The 17,321-nt window shown below is 46.3% G+C and overlaps 1 long non-coding RNA gene across 1 annotated transcript; it reads left to right on the plus strand.

Moving 5' to 3' along the window:
* The first annotated feature begins 8,954 nt into the window (after window positions 1–8,954).
* Window positions 8,955–17,039, plus strand: LOC143831384 (uncharacterized). Its single transcript, XR_013228867.1, has 3 exons — window positions 8,955–9,046; window positions 11,181–11,236; window positions 16,733–17,039. It is a non-coding gene; the product is annotated as an uncharacterized LOC143831384 (long non-coding RNA).
* The last annotated feature ends 282 nt before the right edge of the window (window positions 17,040–17,321 follow it).

Here is a 17,321-nt window from a genome sequence, read left to right on the forward strand (position 1 = left end):
CTCCGAGCGAGCGGAGATCAACGCACCAGCAAGTCTTCGTTTACCCAGTGAGGCTTCCCCGGCTGCAGTCCCTCTGTTTAAAGTCACCAAGCACAAGCATCGCAGAGACCCGTTTGCTGGTTAATTTTCACTTTATTTTTCACACTGTTTTCGGCCGAAAATCGCGCACTCGGGGGGAGCGTGGCAACAATGAAACGGCAGCTCAAACATCACCTGCTAGCTGGATGGGTCTCTCCGTTGCAACGAATCAACGCATATTCGTTGCAACGTGTGTGTGTGTTTTTTAAAAACCTTCCTTAAAGGGAAAGTGGTTTTTTGGGAGCATGCTAACGGCCACCCATTGGCTGCTTGACGGCCAGGGGCGGGACACAGCTCAGCAATAGCGCTTCCTTTCTAGCGATTTTTGCCGAGACCGGAACCCTGTGGGAAACGATAGAAACGCAACTGGATTCCACTACAAAGGCAGGTATGCGTTACGCCGAATTCCACTATTTAAAATGGCGATTTTTCGTTTAGCAAACAATTTGCTACATGGATCCCGGTGCGGAATGGCCCAGAGTGTTGGACTGGATGGGCCCTTGGCCTGATCCAACATGGCTTCTCTTAGGTTCTTAAAGCCACTGGTTGGCCTCCTGATGGCCCCTGGGTTTTGGCCACTGTGTGACACAGAGTGTTGGACTAGATGGGCTCTTGGCCTGATCCATTATGGCTTCTCTTATGTTCTTACTATGGTTTTACCTCTTTCCCCTGGGATACATTGCTAGAATACCGTGAGTGTTTTAGAAGCATTCACCCTAGCCAGTCCTTACAAAGGATGCAGGGACCTACCGGGCCCAGTTTGAGAAATGCTGCCTCAACAAATCAGCGGCTGAAGAGTCTTCCGGAGAACGCATCCCTAGTTTTAACCCCGTCCCATTTGAATGTTTCTGTCTCTGAGCTACTAGTTCCGAATATGGCTTTGGAACCATTAAAATGTCTTTGGACACCCTCAGAAGAGGCTTGTGTATCATTCTCAGAGATCCTCTGTTCTCATTACGAAACTTAAATTGGACTGGGCAAATGCTTTATCCCCCGGATTCGTGCAGTGCCTTCTTTGTATGGCCAAGCGGCCTCGAGCGAGCTGCGGTTTTCCTTTCTGCAAGCTGCCTGCGGAACGGGGATAACAATTTGGACCCGCAGTAAAACCCGAAATGCTTGGGGCACTGAAAGTGATGCAACGCGGCCCACACCATCCCTATCACTAGGGATCTAATTGCCCTGTCTGCCTACAGATCCAGGCCTGGTTATCATACATATTGCGTGTCAACCGTCAGTCTGATGAGTGGTATTCGATCTGGAATGGAGACCCTGTGTCGTGGTTAAAGAGCAACAGCCACTAATATGGAGAGCCGGGTTTGATTCTCCACTTCTCCTCCACATGCAGCCTCCTGGGTGACCTTGGGCTAGTCACAGTTCTTGGAGGGCTGTTCATAGAATCATAGAATCATAGAATCATAGAATCATAGAATCATAGAATCATAGAATCATAGAATCATAGAATCATAGAATCATAGAATCATAGAATCATAGAGTTGGAAGGGGCCATACAGGCCATCTAGTCCAACCCCCTGCTCAATGCAGGATCAGCCCAAAGCATCCTAAAGCATCCAAGGAAAGTGTGTATCCAACCTTTGCTTGAAGAAAAGTGTGTATCTAACCTCTGTTCTCGCAGAGCGGTTCTGTTAGAGCTTTCTCAACCCCACCTACCTCACAGGGTGTCTGTTGTGGGGAGAGAAAGGAAAAGGCCGTTTATAAGCCATTTTGAGGACTCCTTCTGGTAGAGAAAAGTGGAGTATAGAAACCAATTTGTCGTCTTCTTCGTGGAACTGTATATTTGAGGATTTCCATCCATTGAGAGTATTGTGAAAAGGGCACTACAAGGTCAAGAATTACATTTGCCAGCTCTGGGCTGGGAAGTATCTGGAGGCTATGGGGGTGGAGCCAAGAGTGGGCAGGATTTGGGGCGGGGAGGGACCTCAAAGATGCCCCCCCTCCAAAATGGCCATATTCTCCAGGGGAACAGATCCCTGTCACCTGGAGATGAGCTATAAACTGGGGGATCCCCAGGTCCTGTCTGGAGACTGACATCCCTACCAAGAAATCTTATCTCTGTTCTCATACCAAAGATTCCTGCCACATGCCCATACTCCAGTCAGGTGTGACTGGGGAATTTCTGTAGCCTCAGAAACAGAAGGTTGTCTTCTGCTGATTAAAATCCTAGCTACAGGACACACTACCCAAAAGGCATACATTCCTACATATTAGTGCTGCAAAATATGCATGCTTATTGATTTATTTATTACATTTATATGCTGCCTCTCACCGCCAGGTGGTCTTGAGCGTTTAACAACCGTTAAAACATGAACAAATCTCAGTTGAAAACACGATATACGTGTTTGCAGGCCAAGTGGAAGAGCTTGGTTTTACAGGCCCTGCCGAACTTACCCTACCCGTACCCCCCCTGCGGAACTTACCCTACCTGCGGAACTTACCCTACCCGTATTTCCACTTTGGAAATCCCTTGTCTTGGAAACCCGACAGGCTTACCCTAAGTCAGCTGTGACTCAAAGAGGAGGAAAAAATTCCAATCTGTGATTCTAAAATTTGAGAGGTACAAAGCAGGGAGTGAACTGGACTACCTGGCCGCTGGGTTGCCAACCTCCAGATGGTGGCTGGCGATTTTCTAGGATTTTAACTGATCCCCCGACGACAGAGATCGGTTCACCTACAGAACATGGCTGATTGGGAAGGTATATGACTTTTTACCTCACAGAAGACCCTCCCCACACCCCACCTTCCTCAGGCTTCACCGCCCAAATCTTCAGGTAATTTCAAGGACAAAACTGAGCACCTTACATGCCATTCCTGCCCAGCTGACTTTACAGTTTACAGTTTTCATAAGGTTAAATAGCCTCAAAGCCAAACATCTATACCAGGGGTAGTCAAACTGCGGCCCTCCAGATGTCCATGGACTGCAATTCCCAGGAGCCCCTGCCAGCATTCGCTGGCAGGGGCTCCTGGGAATTGTAGTCCATGGACATCTGGAGGGATGCAGTTTGACTACCCCTGATCTATACATTCAAGAATTTTTTTAAAAAACCAGCAAAACAGAAGTTGGCTACATCAACAACACAATGTTGACACAAACTGCTCAAAACCACCACAGTCTTTGTGTTAGTCACCTGCAGCTCCAGAGCATTTTGCAGACCCATTTGCTTCAGATTTGCCTAATAAAATCTCTTATTGTCCCGACATCGCCTCCTACACAAATTAGGCTGAACAGCCATGACTTTTCATCTTAAAAATCAACCTAAATGTTGAAAGTCGTATCAATAAGGATTCCGTAAATGTCAGGATGGGCTATGGGAAGATTTGACATCCTGGGACTTCTAACTCTTCATTCCCGCACCAGGGTGCCTTTGATGGATCTGATAACAAATACAACAGAGAAACGTGAATGCAGGCATGAATGAAGGGGTGTTGCCATGGCAAAGTGAAATGTTGCCTGGGTGAGGCAGATGGGGAAATAGACCTTGTACAGGTTGGAAGTTGATCTGTCAACAGCACACATTCCCTCCCTCCCTCCCTCCCTCCCTCCCTCCCTCCCTCTCTTCTTTCTTTCTTTCTTTCTTTCTTTCTTTCTTTCTTTCTTTCTTTCTTTCTTTCTTTCTTTCTTTCTTTCTTTCTTTCTTTCTTTCTTTCTTTCTTTCTTTCTTTCTTTCTTTCTACCTGCCTACCTGCCTACCTGCCTACCTGCCTACCTGCCTACCTGCCTACCTGCCTGTGCCTTCTTTCCTTCCCTCCTCCTTCCTTCCTCTTTCTCCCTCCCTCCCTCCCTCCCCTTTTTGCATTTGCTTTTGCTTAAACAAATGAATGATCTAGCAATGGGAAACCAACCCACTCTGTGTTTCTCATAAGGTTACAGGAGCTGGCTGGCTAGGAAATGGGAACAACATTTGCGTACCATTAAAAGCAGGTTTCTTTCTACGTGACTAATCACTAGTAATTTCATTACTATTGATGATAAAGAAGGCTATGGAGGGTTGTCAGTTCCCCATAGCTTCTGGTGCGGGGTGGGGTGGGGGGTGGGGGCATGTTGGATAAGGAGGCCAGCTCCAGATTGGAGAACTGGGAGATTTGGGGATGGAGTCTGGGGAGGATTCTCTGGAGGGCTGACTCTTGTACCCCACTGAAGGAGGTCCCTGTCCTCCCCAGACAATAAACTGAAGAAACAAACAAACAAACAAACAAACAAACTAGGATGCTTTGGGCTGATCTTGCGTTGAGCAGGGGGTTGGACTAGGGGGTAGTCAAACTACGGCCCTCCAGATGTCCATGGACTACAATTCCCATGAGCCCCCTGCCAGCATTCACTGGCAGGGAGCTCATGGGAATTGTAGTCCATGGACATCTGGAGGGCCGCAGTTTGACTACCCCTGGACTAGATGGCCTGTATGGCCCCTTCCAGCTCTCCATGATTCTATGCTGCCTAATTTTGTGAATTTAAAATACCTCCACAGGCATGGGGATTCTAGTTTCTTTCTGAACAGGCTACACAAGACTCTTGTGCCAGAGGACATGGATCCTGTGGTTTTAGCAGCTAAAATTACAGAAGCCTTTAAGTATCTCATCTACATAAAGATAGATTATGTTAGCCCAGCAGGTAAATGTTTTCGCTTAATAATAGCACTAATATAGGGGTTCAGAAGGCATTCTGAGTGCTTCTTGAGTACCAACCTAGATCTATTTTAGACAAAAAGTCATTTCAATTTTCACATGACATATTTGTTTGTGGCACTGGCAGCTTTCCACCTCAAGAATTCTGTGATGATTTCATGCGAGCTCTTTGGCCTGTGGTATAATGAAGACTTGTTTATATTCCTGGGGGAGGAGTCTTTCAGTAAGTGCCAACCATAGATCTCTGATTCCAAACTAGCAGGAGGAATGGAGAATATCTCACTTTCTGTTTATCATCTCTCAACATACTGGCCTCTATGACTTCCTTTAGAAAGCTAGCAAACATGAACAAAACCTACAGACTTCTTTTAGAAACCTAGCAAGCATGGATGAAACTTACAAAGTTCTGAGTGAAAGGAAGGGGTTCACACAGCCTGGAAAACCCTAAACAACCAGAAGGGGTTCACACATGACAATGGACCTTTTAAAAAATCCTTTATACTCTGCAATGATTAACATAGACCCTCTTGGCCAGCTCTCAAACCAGGCATCGTGTCACCAATAGGGATGGACATGAACTGGTTCATGAGCCAGAATTCAGCATGGAATTGGGCTGATTTGGCACCTCTGAACATGTTCCTTACTTTTGTCTGGTCTAGCTGTTCTGGTCACTTAAACCTATCAGCTGAGCAGCGTGTGTCTGCAGCTGACTTGTTTGGTTTAAATGGCTGGTAGCCATTTCACCTGTGAGCCATTTCACCAGTTGACTTGTGAAATGTCTGCCAGCCATTCAAACCAGCAGTGGAGCAGTTCTACCCATCAGCCATTAGATTTAAAGGGGCATCCAAAAAGGCCGGTTTGGGGCGTTATGCTTTAGTTTGGTTTAGGGGTTGGGAACCACCCTGCACTGAACCAGAATTTTTAACTACATAGTGATCTCTTATCACCAATTTGGAATATGGTAAACTTGTTTTCGAAGGTTGTTTTATACTCCTTTTTCAAATAGCATAGGTGATGCTGAGCATGATGTTCTAAGGCCAACTGGTTAGTTCATGGTAGAAGTCTGGGGACTTTTTCATAGCTTGATCTCTTAGCTGCTATTCTATGCCAGCTTACTTGAACCCTAACAAGCAGCCCTGCAAATAAATAAAGCAATTAAAAAATGGAGCAGGAGGTATGCAGGGAATTTTAAGCTATATTAATATGGTTACCAAATAAGTTACTGCTGCTGTTTGGTGCACTACCCTGGCAGTACAAGTAATTTTAAAATGTCATTGGTGAAGGATTTGGATGCCTCACTAACATGTAACTAGACACACACTAAAGAATAATACTCTGGACACCACATAAAATATGTGTGTGTGTGTTTGTGTGTGCGTGTGCGTGTGCGTGAATCCTCAGTACCATCTCATGGTCTCATGGACCTTATCAAAGTCATATTCCCTGCTTTGCTAATGTGTGAACAATTGCAAAACAAGTTTAGGCTATATGATCTTGGACAAAATAATTCTCTGTAAGTCAGTAGCAACAACATCACAGTAGTGTTTCAGCAACGGGGGTTTAAAAGTGCTGTCAAGTTGCAGCCAACTTACAGTGACCCCAAAGAGTTTTCAAGGCAAGAGATATTCAGAAGCGGTTTGCCATTGCTTGCCTCGGCATAGTGACCCTGGACTTCTGCAGTGGTCTCTCATTCAAGTGCTAACCAGGACTGACCCTGCTTAGCTTCTGAGATCTGACATAATTGGGCTAGCCTGGACCATGCAAATCAGGGTAACATATCAGCTAGGCATTTTAAGAAATTGGCAAAAAGCCCTCCGACATAGATAAAAAATGGCATGGATAGGGTCCGGGTGGTGTGGAAATCTGTGCTGGTAAAAAAATATACATCTGGCAGTGTTATTCTATAAATGAGGAGATCAGATAAGGAGTTGTACTGTATATAAAAAGACAATTTTACTAGCTAAACAGGATAGGGGAAACTGGAAGACAAGAAAATGCATGGCTTCCTATAGCTCATTCAGGGGCTCGACACCTTAGCTGTTACATGGTGAAGATGGAAGATGCTCTTCTCAAACAAAGGTAGGAAGGAGAATTTGTCACTTCCTGCCAAACTTGTGTATGTGACAAGCCAGGGAATGGTGCAGCCTGACAAACCTGCATATGAAAACAGACCATTTGACCCTGCCTGTCCCCAATGGCAACAACTGTAAACAAACAGTTTAACCCTTTGACTGACAGTCCGTGGCTGACTCTTGCCAAGGGACAAAGTCCAACTATCTGCCCCCTCCCTGCTCACACCAGTGGGCAGATCCAATTTGACTCAGATCTTCCTAAAGAGTGGGCCCAAAGAAAATGTGATGAGGATGGGGAAAGATCAGAGGACTATAGCATACATATCAAAACATGAAACTGCCTTGTGCTGAATCAGGAGATTGATCTATAGGCCAGAATTGCCTGCTCAGACCGGCAGCCGCTCTTGGCTGGAAGTCTTGCACAGCAACTCCTACTGGATCCCTTTAGCTGGAGATGGTTGAACCTGGGCCTTCTGCATGCCAAGCAGATGTTCTGACCCTGAGCTGGGGCCCCTCTGTTCATGACTGTACCACCTCCTACTCATTGACAAGCAGTCCTTCTTCCGGATTCTATTTCCCCTTCAGGCTTTCCCCAGAAATCACTTTTCCAGATCATTTCCAGCCAATGCACAAATACCAGAGTTCCAGGGCACTGCAATGCCTCCCACTTTGCACATTACAGCTGCCGAGGTGTATATTGACCCCACTGATAAGGTATCGCAGGGCAATTATGTTTTCTCAGCATACGGTTAACCCAGAAAACAAACACCATCCCAGCTTTCTGAATGAACAGAGAGACATGCTTTTATGGAGTAAAAAGAATGTAGCATGCAGCACGTCGCCCACATCCAGCGTCTGGGCAGTAACCGGATGGCTACATCCTCCATTTTAAAGCACTAATTGGGGAATTGCATCGTAGATTCCCCAACCTATTAAGCGCTAGCTAAGAAAGAGCAACCAGCAGAGGGAAGGTATGGAGGCTCAAATGTGCTAAAGGTACCCATCTCATCCCGACCTTGCACCCGCCTCACTTTCCCTTGTTCCTGGGGACAGGAATTTCTTTTAAAAAATGGCTAACATCCTGGAGCAACGAATAGGCGGACAAGCGTGCAGGCGATGGCAGAAAATAAATTTTTTCCAAAGTTGTAGCACAAAGCATGCCTCTCAAAAGTCCCCCCACAAAAAAATCAGGAGCGATATTAGTTTTTAAATGCCTCAAAGATCTCGTGATCCCATAAGGGGTGGTGTTCAAAAAGCACTATGCTTCGATGATTCAAGTTGGCCACCTGGTCAAATGGAAATTAGCAAACAATCCCACATGAGGCAGAACCCCCCCCCCAATTTATTTCTTAAATTAAAGAAGCCACAAGCCTCTTTACTTAGTAACTGGATATATTTTCTCAAGTATATCCCTCCAACAGAACGATTGTTCTTCACAAAGTACTTGAAAAGGTAAGTTCACCTGAATGATGACCCTTGTTTAACAAAAGAACTTAAATGGCCTTCACAGAATGTCATCATGGAGTTGTTCTACTCGTGAGGAAAACAAATGAGGAAGCTGGGAATGTATGAAGCCGTTGTCCCTGGTGTCCCCTTCCAGGGGCAGAAAGGACCAGCAGCTCTAGGTTTTCAAAATGGCAAGCTGTATTTACTACTGCTTACTTGTGGTGCAGAGTGGTAAGGCTATCTGAAGACTTGCTGTCTGAAGCTGTCTGTCCATGAGGTTGGGAGTTCGCTCCCAGCAGCCGGCTCAAGGTTGACTCAACCTTCCATACTTCCGAGGTCGGTAAAATGAGTACCCAGCTTGCTGTGGGGTAAACGGTAATGACTGGGGAAGGCACTGGCAAACCACCCCGTATTGAGTCTGCCATGAAAACGCTGGAGGGCGTCACCCCAAGGGTCAGACATGACTCGGTGCTTGCACAGGGGAGACCCTTACCTTTACCTTTACCTTTACTACTCCGGCATTAGCTCCAGCAAGAAGTTCCCTCCCGCATACACCTGCTTTCTAATCCCAATAAATAGAAATCTCGCAACTGGGATGCAGGCCAGGGGCAGCAGGCCAAACGGGATAAGATCGGCTCCTCTAGGCTCGGATGGTTTGGTTACTTTAAAGACTGAGAAAAGGGGGGGGGGGAGGAGGGGGAGGGAGGGAACAGACCGATGGAAGGAGTCAGCAGAGAACGGTTGCGATAGTCGGAGAAAGGAATTAAGCTGAGGCAGCGTGTAACTCCCCAGATACCATGTGGAGCGTTCAGGTATCGATGGTACTGTTCCCAGTTTGTTCTCCTGGCAAGGCCAACATGTCATTAAGGGCAGCCTGACTTGCAGAAATGTTGGAGTGTTGTTCTCAGCAGTTTAGCAGCATGGCAGGAAAAGTTTCATTCGCTACATTTTGGGAGGTCAGACTGTGAGGGTTAAAGACACAGGATGGGGCCCCCAGCCTTTGTGAACCTGCAGGCAGCTTTGGAATTCCGCAAAAGCAAAAAGGGGAAACCAAAACCCAACCTAATCAGAAAAGTTAGGAACCCAAAGGTTGAGCTGCAAAAATAATTGTTAATTTTTTTCAAATATTTATTACATAAAGTACACTAATTAAATATGTTAAAAACATATATAGTCATCCTAATTTTAAAACATAACATTTTTAACTACACATGGAATAGTGCATTCCTCACACTAATTCGACCATTGAGAAGAGAAAAGTTGGTTCTTATATGTCACTTTTCTCTACCCAAAGGAGTGTCAAAGCGGCTTACAGTCACCTTCCCTTTCCTCTCCCCACAAGAGACATCCTGTGAGGTGGGTGAGGCTGAGAGAGCCCTGATATTACTGAAGAAGAAGAGTTGGTTCTTATATGCTGCTTTTCTCTACCCAAAGGAGTCTCAAAGCGGCTTACAGTTGCCTTCCCTTTCCTCTCCCCACAACAGACACCCTGTGAGGTGGGTGAGGCTGAGAGAACCCTGATATTCCTGCTCGGTCAGAACAGCTTTATCAGTGCTGTGGCGAGCCCAAGGTCACCCAGCTGGCTGCATGTGGGGGAGTGCAGAATCGAACCCGGCTCTCCAGATCAGAAGTCCGCACTCGTAACCACTACACCAAACTTAGTGAAGTCTATTGATTTATCCAAGGAATTTCCTGAATCGTTGTTGGCAGCACTGCCCTGGAAACAGAGACCCTTCTGCTCCCTCACGGAGAACCCACAATCCTTCTCTCTCGAAATACGGACGCTTCCGTGGAACTGCAGTTGGCACCGGTTGGGATCTTCAGGGCTCTGAGGAACAGATTTCTCATGCTGATTATTGCCCAGTACATTCCACCCTCCCCTTGTAAGTGTCAGTCTTTTTAAGGATTTTGTAAAGCTTGCCAAATCAACAGGGCTTTGTCTGAAGACTTTAAGATATGAAGAGCAATGTTTACAGGCCGGCCTTTAAGAGGATGAAGGCATTGTCTGTTGCGCTTGGCTCATTTAGACAAGTTCTTGGCAATCCTGGGTTGTGGAGGGGGAAAAGCTTCTAGTCTGGGAAGGGCTGGCTGCTGGAGATTCATTCCTTTTTCTTTTTTGTACTTAATCAACTGGATAGCGATGAGGTTTCAGACTGGAAACCGGTGAGAGCCAGCATGGGGTAGTGATTAGGAGCACGACAAAATCTGAGTCCAATAGCATCTTTTGAGACCAACGAAGACTTATTCTTTGTTAAGAACAGCAGCTTCTAATCTGGCAAGCTGGGTTTGACTCCCCATTCCTCCACATGCAGCCAGCTGGGTGATCTCGGGCTAAGTCACAGTCCTGATATTGCTGTTCTGACCAAGCAGTCCTGTCAGAGCTCTCTCAGCCCCACCTATTTCCCGGGTTTTCTGTTGTGAGGAGAGGAAGGGAAGGCATTTGTAAGCCACTTTGAGACTGGCTTTCGGCAGTAAAAAGCGGGGTATAAACACCAACTCTTCTTCTTCAAACGAATTCAGGTACAATTGCTGTGGGCGAGGCAAGGGACTTTGGGCGAAATCAAAAGGCCTCTCTCAGCTCTCTCAGTTATCTGAGTCATTTCAATCCTGAAGAAAATGATCCAAAAATAATAAATAAAGTCATAACCACACACCCCCCTCCCAGGGTAAGTGTTAGCACCTGGGCATTACCAGCTAGGCCCCCTCTCCTCCCCAGTGGGTATTAGTCTTGGGCGTGGGGCTTATTTCACCTGTTCGATGTGTATTTTTATATTGTATTGGTATGTCCTTTTAATGGGGGTTTTACTGGGATTCTTAATGATGATATGAATGAATGAATGAATGAATGAATGAATGAATGAATGAATGAATGAATGAATGAATGAATGAATGAATCTGGTCTCTCCCCTATTAGCTTCTTTATTTATTTAGATTTCTTTTATTTAGATTCTGAGGCTTTACTCCCAGGCTGGTAAATGTCGGAATCAGAAAGACAGCTGTTGGTAAGATACAAACCTCTCTTGTAAACTGCAAACCGGTAAAGCTGGGTTTTGAGTTTTGGACCTTAAATCATATTCTTGAGACAAGGCTTTTTGAGCATCTGAGAACTTTAAATCAATGTCTTGAGACTGGAACCGCTCCCTAACTCTCCCAAAGAAACCAAGTAGCATTCATCATGCTTAATGCCTGGCTGGCTTGTGATCCTGCCTTCATAAATAATTTGAAACGTGCTGTAAATTCAGGCCTCTTGAACAGAAGATCTGGAAGGCTTGGCTCCATGTGCAGAAGTACAGCATGCTGTGCACACAAAAGAGATAACAGCCAAAAATAATTTGTGTGTACACAGATGTATGCAATAATACAATAATATATAAATCAAAAATCCTAAGTCCTGTTCATTATCCAGTCCTTGGAAGCCAAAGGAGAAATTCTCTAGCTTCCAAGGACCGGATAATGAACAGGACCTAGAATTTTTCATCTGGCAGGGGCTAGTCCATGGACGTCTGGAAAGCCACAGTTTGACCATCCTTGCTGTATGGTGTTATACCCCACTGAAATTCTTCCCCTCTACAAACCCTGCCCTCTGCAGGTCCCACCCCCAAATTCTCCAAGTTTTTCCCAATCCAGAGCTGGAAACCCTACATAGAGTCTACTCTCTGGGGCAGCCATTTTCTCCAGGATCTTGGTCATCTGGAGATGAATTGTGACAGCAGTGCCCTGGTATTTGGCCAGGCCAACAAGCACAAAGTGGTCTGCCTTCTTCTCCTGGGAAAGGAATTCTGCACCCAGCCTAGCTGGATTGTGGAATGCAGTCTGATGCCTGGTGCTCATTTTCTCTCTGTCTAGCAACTTAAAAAAAAAAAAGACAAACTGTGCAGCTGTATGGCTATGCGGGAAATAGAGGCTGCGTTGCTAAATGTGTATGCTTGGAGGTCTACCTGGAAGTAAGTCCCATTTTATTCAATGGGGCTTACTCCCAGGAAAAAAGTCTTGGATTACAGCCTCACTGAGACTGTCCCAGTCCCACAGTTAAGCAGACCACTTTCCTCTTGAAGAAAGAAGAAAGAAGAAAGAAAGAAGAAAGAAGAAAGAAGAAAGAAGAAAGAAGAAGAATTGGTTCCTATATGCTGCTTTTCTCTACCCAAAGGTGTCTCAAATGCAGCTCACAATTGCCTTCCCTTTCCTCTCCCCACAGCAGACACCCTGTGAGGGAGGTGCGGCTGAGAGAGAGGAGGAGGAAGAAGACTTGCTTCTTATATGCCACTTTTCTCTACCCAAAGAAGTCTCAAAGCAGCTTAAATTGCCTTCCTTTTCCTCCTCTCACAACAGACACCCTGTGAGGGACGTGAGGCTGAGCGAGCCCTGATATTACTACTCAGTCGGAACAGCTCAATCAGGACTGTGACTAGCTAGAGGAGCCATTTAAAAGCTGAGCACTCTGATTATAGATTCTGGAGGGTAGTCCTGTCAGTCTGAAGCTGCAGAATAAACTGAGTCCAGTGGCACCTTGAAGACCAACCAGGTTTTGTCCAAGAGATAAGCCTGCATCAGCAAACACATTTCTTCAGCTTATATCTTGAATAAGATGGGTTAGTCTTCAAGGGGCCGCCGGGCTCAAACGTTGTTCTCCGGCTTGACTTGGCTCCCCACCTGAACATGTCCTCGTGGAAGGCACCACATTAAGCGGCAGTGAATGGAGCTCCATTAACTCTAATTCCATCCATGCTGAGGACTGGGTTGGAATGCTAGTAGAATCATAGAGTTGGAAGGGGCCAGACTGGCCATCTAGTCCAACCCCCTGCTCAACGCAGGATCAGCCCAGAGCATCCTAAAGCATCCAAGAAAAGCGTGTATCCAACCTTTGCTTGAAGACTGCCAGTGAGGTAGTAGCCATCAAAATCAGGGACATTTAGCATGCATTAAAGCAGGGGTAGTCAAACTGCGGCCCTCCAGATGTCTATGGACTACAATTCCCATGAGCCCCTGCCGGCCCATGAATGGCAGGGGCTCATGGGAATTATAGTTCATAGAATCATAGAATCATAAAGTTGGAAGGGGCCACACAGGCCATCTAGTCCAACCCCCTGCTCAACGCAGGATCAGCCCTAAGCATCCTAAAGCATCCAAGAAAAGTGTGTATCCAACCTTTGCTTGAAGACTGCCAGTGAGGGGGAGCTCACCACCTCCTTAGGCAGCCTATTCCACTGCTGAACTACTCTGACTGTGAAATTTTTTCCCCTGATATCTAGCCTATATCGTTGTCCTTGTAGTTTAAACCCATTACTGCGTGTCCTCTCCTCTGCAGCCAATGGAAACAGCATCCTGCCCTCCTCCAAGTGACAACCTTTCAAATACTTAAAGAGGGCTATCATGTCCCCTCTCAACCTCCTTTTCTCCAGGCTGAACATTCCCAAGTCCCTCAACCTATCTTCATAGGGCTTGGTCCCTTGGCCCCAGATCATCTTCGTCGCTCTCCTCTGTACCCTTTCAATTTTATCTATGTCCATCGTAGGCAAAGCCTCGTTTCGTCTTTTCGACATTATCGGTGTAATCCTAAAGAGAGTTACACCCTTCCCAATCCAGTGGGCTTAGAACAGCAAAACGCTGCTTCTGCGTGTGCTGTTTTCCCCCTGGAACATCACATCCCATCTCTCCCTGGGGCACTTATATGCGCTTTGCAAGCCGCTTTTAATTAATTCTCACTTGGGTGTTAGGAAACCCAGCTGAAACACGGGAAAATAAGTCTAGAAGCCCTGGCACCGCTGAGCAATTAGTCACTGGAGCGGAAAGTCTCATTCCAGTGATTAGGCAACTGCTTCTGATGAGATCAGTGGAAATAAACAGAAGTTTGGTGCCTTTGCCAAATACCTCCCCTCTCCCCTTTGGGATCTTGGTTTTCTTACACCCTGCAGAAGTCCCTCCCCTCTCCACATTCATTCTCTTCAGGTTCTACTCTCAAAATCTCCAGGTATTCCCAAATCCTGGCCATTTTCGCACCTGTTAAAAATAGTGAATTCTTTACCTTTAATTGTCATTATATTCTGGCCCCTCTATATGACGTTGCCAACATGCAGTGTCTGAGTAGTAAACAGCCGGCTACATCCTCCATTTTAAAGCGCTGGTTGGTGAAACCCAAAAAGTGGATTCACCAACCTATGTAGCACTATCAAATGGGGAGCAACCAGCAGCCCACCAGCCAAAGAAAGGTATGGAGGTGAAGAAGCTCTGTCTTCACCTCCAATGTCCCCCCCTTGCATCCACCTCCCTCTCCCTTCTCCCAGGGACAGGAGTTTTTTTTTTTTAAGTGAACTGCCTGGAGCAACAGTGTTCAATTGTGCAGGCAAAGGCACAAAAAAATTTCCCCTCAAAGTTGTAGCACAAAGCACGCCTTTCTAAGCGCCCCCCCCCCAATCAGGAATGAGATTATTTTTAAAAGAAGCAAGACTCGTGATTCCATGAGCGGTGGCAATGAAGAAGCACTATGCAACTGTGATTAGAGAACTAGTAATTTAAAAAAGTATTGGCGGGCATCACAGGATCTTTAAAAAAAGGAAAAAGGGGATTGGCTGTCTGGCTTGATTGACAGGCAGAAGAGAGTCACATCTAAATTGTGTTCTTCTCTTCCGCCATTTCCAGCAGCATTTGTGGAGGGTAAGAAAAGGCGATGGCAAGGAGGTGAGGGATGGCTGGAGGTGCAATAATATTTAGCGCTAAGCCATTTGGCTGGCATGACACTATTTTTACAGATGTGAGGAAATGACCCCAGAGCTGGCAGCCCTACCTGAAGAGGCAGCAAGAAGATGCTCAGTTTATATTTAGAGCCCTTATCTTGTGCCGCATTTGTTCCAGCCGCAATTGGCATCGTTGCCGCATGGAAACTTTCCACCAGGCAGGTTAAAGATAAACTGCGTTGAGTAAATCCAGTGAGGGCTTTTCCTATATTGATACATCTGTTTGGGAAGGGATAGCCAAACTGTGGTCCTCCAGACGTCCATGGACTCCAATTCCCATGAGCCCCTGCCAGCAAATGCTGGCAGGGGCTCATGGGAATTGTAGTCCATGGACATCTGGAGGGCCGCAGTTTTACTACCCCTGTGTTTGGGAGTCAATAGCCTGTGGGTTTTTGACAGCTGTTATTGTGGATTCTCTATGCGATTCATTATGTTTATTAATCCATGCAATGTATGCTGTATATGAGAGTCTCCATTTACGGTTAGCTCTTGACAGAATTTCTTCCCTTTTTTGGATTGTATATTCCTGTCACTGTGTGTCCTCTTTGTTTGTCTACCTGAGGGGAAGGTGAGCAAGATGCCCAGGCCAGGCATTTCTTCCTGTCATCTCTGAACAGTCGCCAGAAGCGATCTTTATGGTTCATTGTTTTGCCTTCCCAAATTTCAGAAGGGAAACCACTGGGCTTGTCTGGACAGAACGGCAGCAAACAAATGAACCACTGTTAGTGAGCGTTCACCACAATAGCTCAGTAGCTAATAAATTGTATATAAATTGGTGGGCGCCTTCAGGAGGAGCGGCAACAGTGGTGGTACCCCCTCCCCTGCCAAGCTGCTCGCCCTGCCGTGACCCCTAGTAAATGGCTGTTCGACCCCCAAAGGGGTCCCGACCCCCAGGTTGAGAACCACTGGTGTACTCTGTCACCAGAGGTTTCAGGGTTGGCTGCTCAGGAGGCAGGTCCGTTCCATTGGCGTTGTCATCGGGCCACCGTGGAGTCCTTCTACGAAGATTTGAGACAGGAAGTCAGTCCCACCTCAGCCTCCTCGGACGTGAAGCGTCTTGACAATGCTGCACCCCTGCCACATCCTTTAGCAGAGTGCACAGCATTGGTGTGTGCCTGCTACATGCACGGCACCTGTGCATTGGGGCTTGGCATGTGCCAGCTGCATGGCACCAACCTGGGCGTGGGTAGGGAGAGGCGGCCGTCCGGACTCCGCCCTACTTGCCGTACCCTAATACGTTACTGCCCCAAATATGCTTGTTCTCTAGTAGCCCCTCAAATCTTGCTGCCCCACTGAAGACCAACATGGCCAGCCTCTGAAGCATCTGAATAAGACATTCCTAATAGGGGGGGAAAGAAGAGCCACAAAGAATCAATGATTTTTCAGAGACAAATTGTAGAAAATAGTAACTTTCCCTGCTAGACAGGTGGACAAAGAACTCTTACCCTGGTGAAGGTTGTGATCAAAGGGAGCCCTGAGGCTGACACATTCTTCTTGCTACTGACTGGTTTTGGGTTGGGCTGTCAACCCTGTAAAGATTTCCCCCCCCCCAATGGATTGACGGTCTCTCCCCCCCTGCCCCGCCCCCCGATTAATTGCCTAGCTGTATACCAACTGGTGCATTACCTAAACCTCACTGGAGGTTCTACTCGGAAAATCTGACGGAAGTCCACGGCTCACTGGCAACGTGATAGATGGAAGCTACGACTGCCTGTTAGAGGAGAAATTAATCTTGTAACGTTCTTGCCTGTCATTTTCTGTTTCAAGAGCCCACAAGAAGCAATCTCCTACAAAATCCAACCCAGAGGAAAATGTGCTAATTTGCAGAACCCATTGATTAACATTCAACTTTGTGGATTAAAATGACCTCCCGCCAATTCATCAACGGAAGCTCTATGTGATTCGACTGCTGTTTAATAGGACTGTCCCCCTCCCCGAATAAATCAACATTGATTCGGTCTACTCTCACGGAGGAATGAGTAGACGAAGCTTTTTAGGACCTGGAGCTAAGCAATTGATCTCTCTCTCTCTCTTTCTCTCTCTCTGGGTAGCCCTGTTGTACCAAACAATAAACAAAAGTCTGGAAGCACCTTAAAAGCTAATAAGATTTTATTGTGAATGGCCTTTGTACTTTACTTGCTCCCATTTGAAGCTCTGCATAATTACATCCCACGCTGTCCTTCCCGCATCTTATGGCCCCCTCAACCTGCTCTTTATAATAATAATATAAATGTGCACCCAGGCTGACCCCATCTCATTCGATCAGGCTCTCTCAACCAGGGTTTCATAAAAGGGTTTCTGAATGGATGGGAGTTAATTAATTTTTAATATATATTTGTTAAACATTTTACATTTT

The sequence above is a fragment of the Paroedura picta genome, chromosome 3 (genome assembly GCF_049243985.1).
Source record: "Paroedura picta isolate Pp20150507F chromosome 3, Ppicta_v3.0, whole genome shotgun sequence".
Lineage (NCBI taxonomy): Eukaryota > Metazoa > Chordata > Lepidosauria > Squamata > Gekkonidae > Paroedura > Paroedura picta.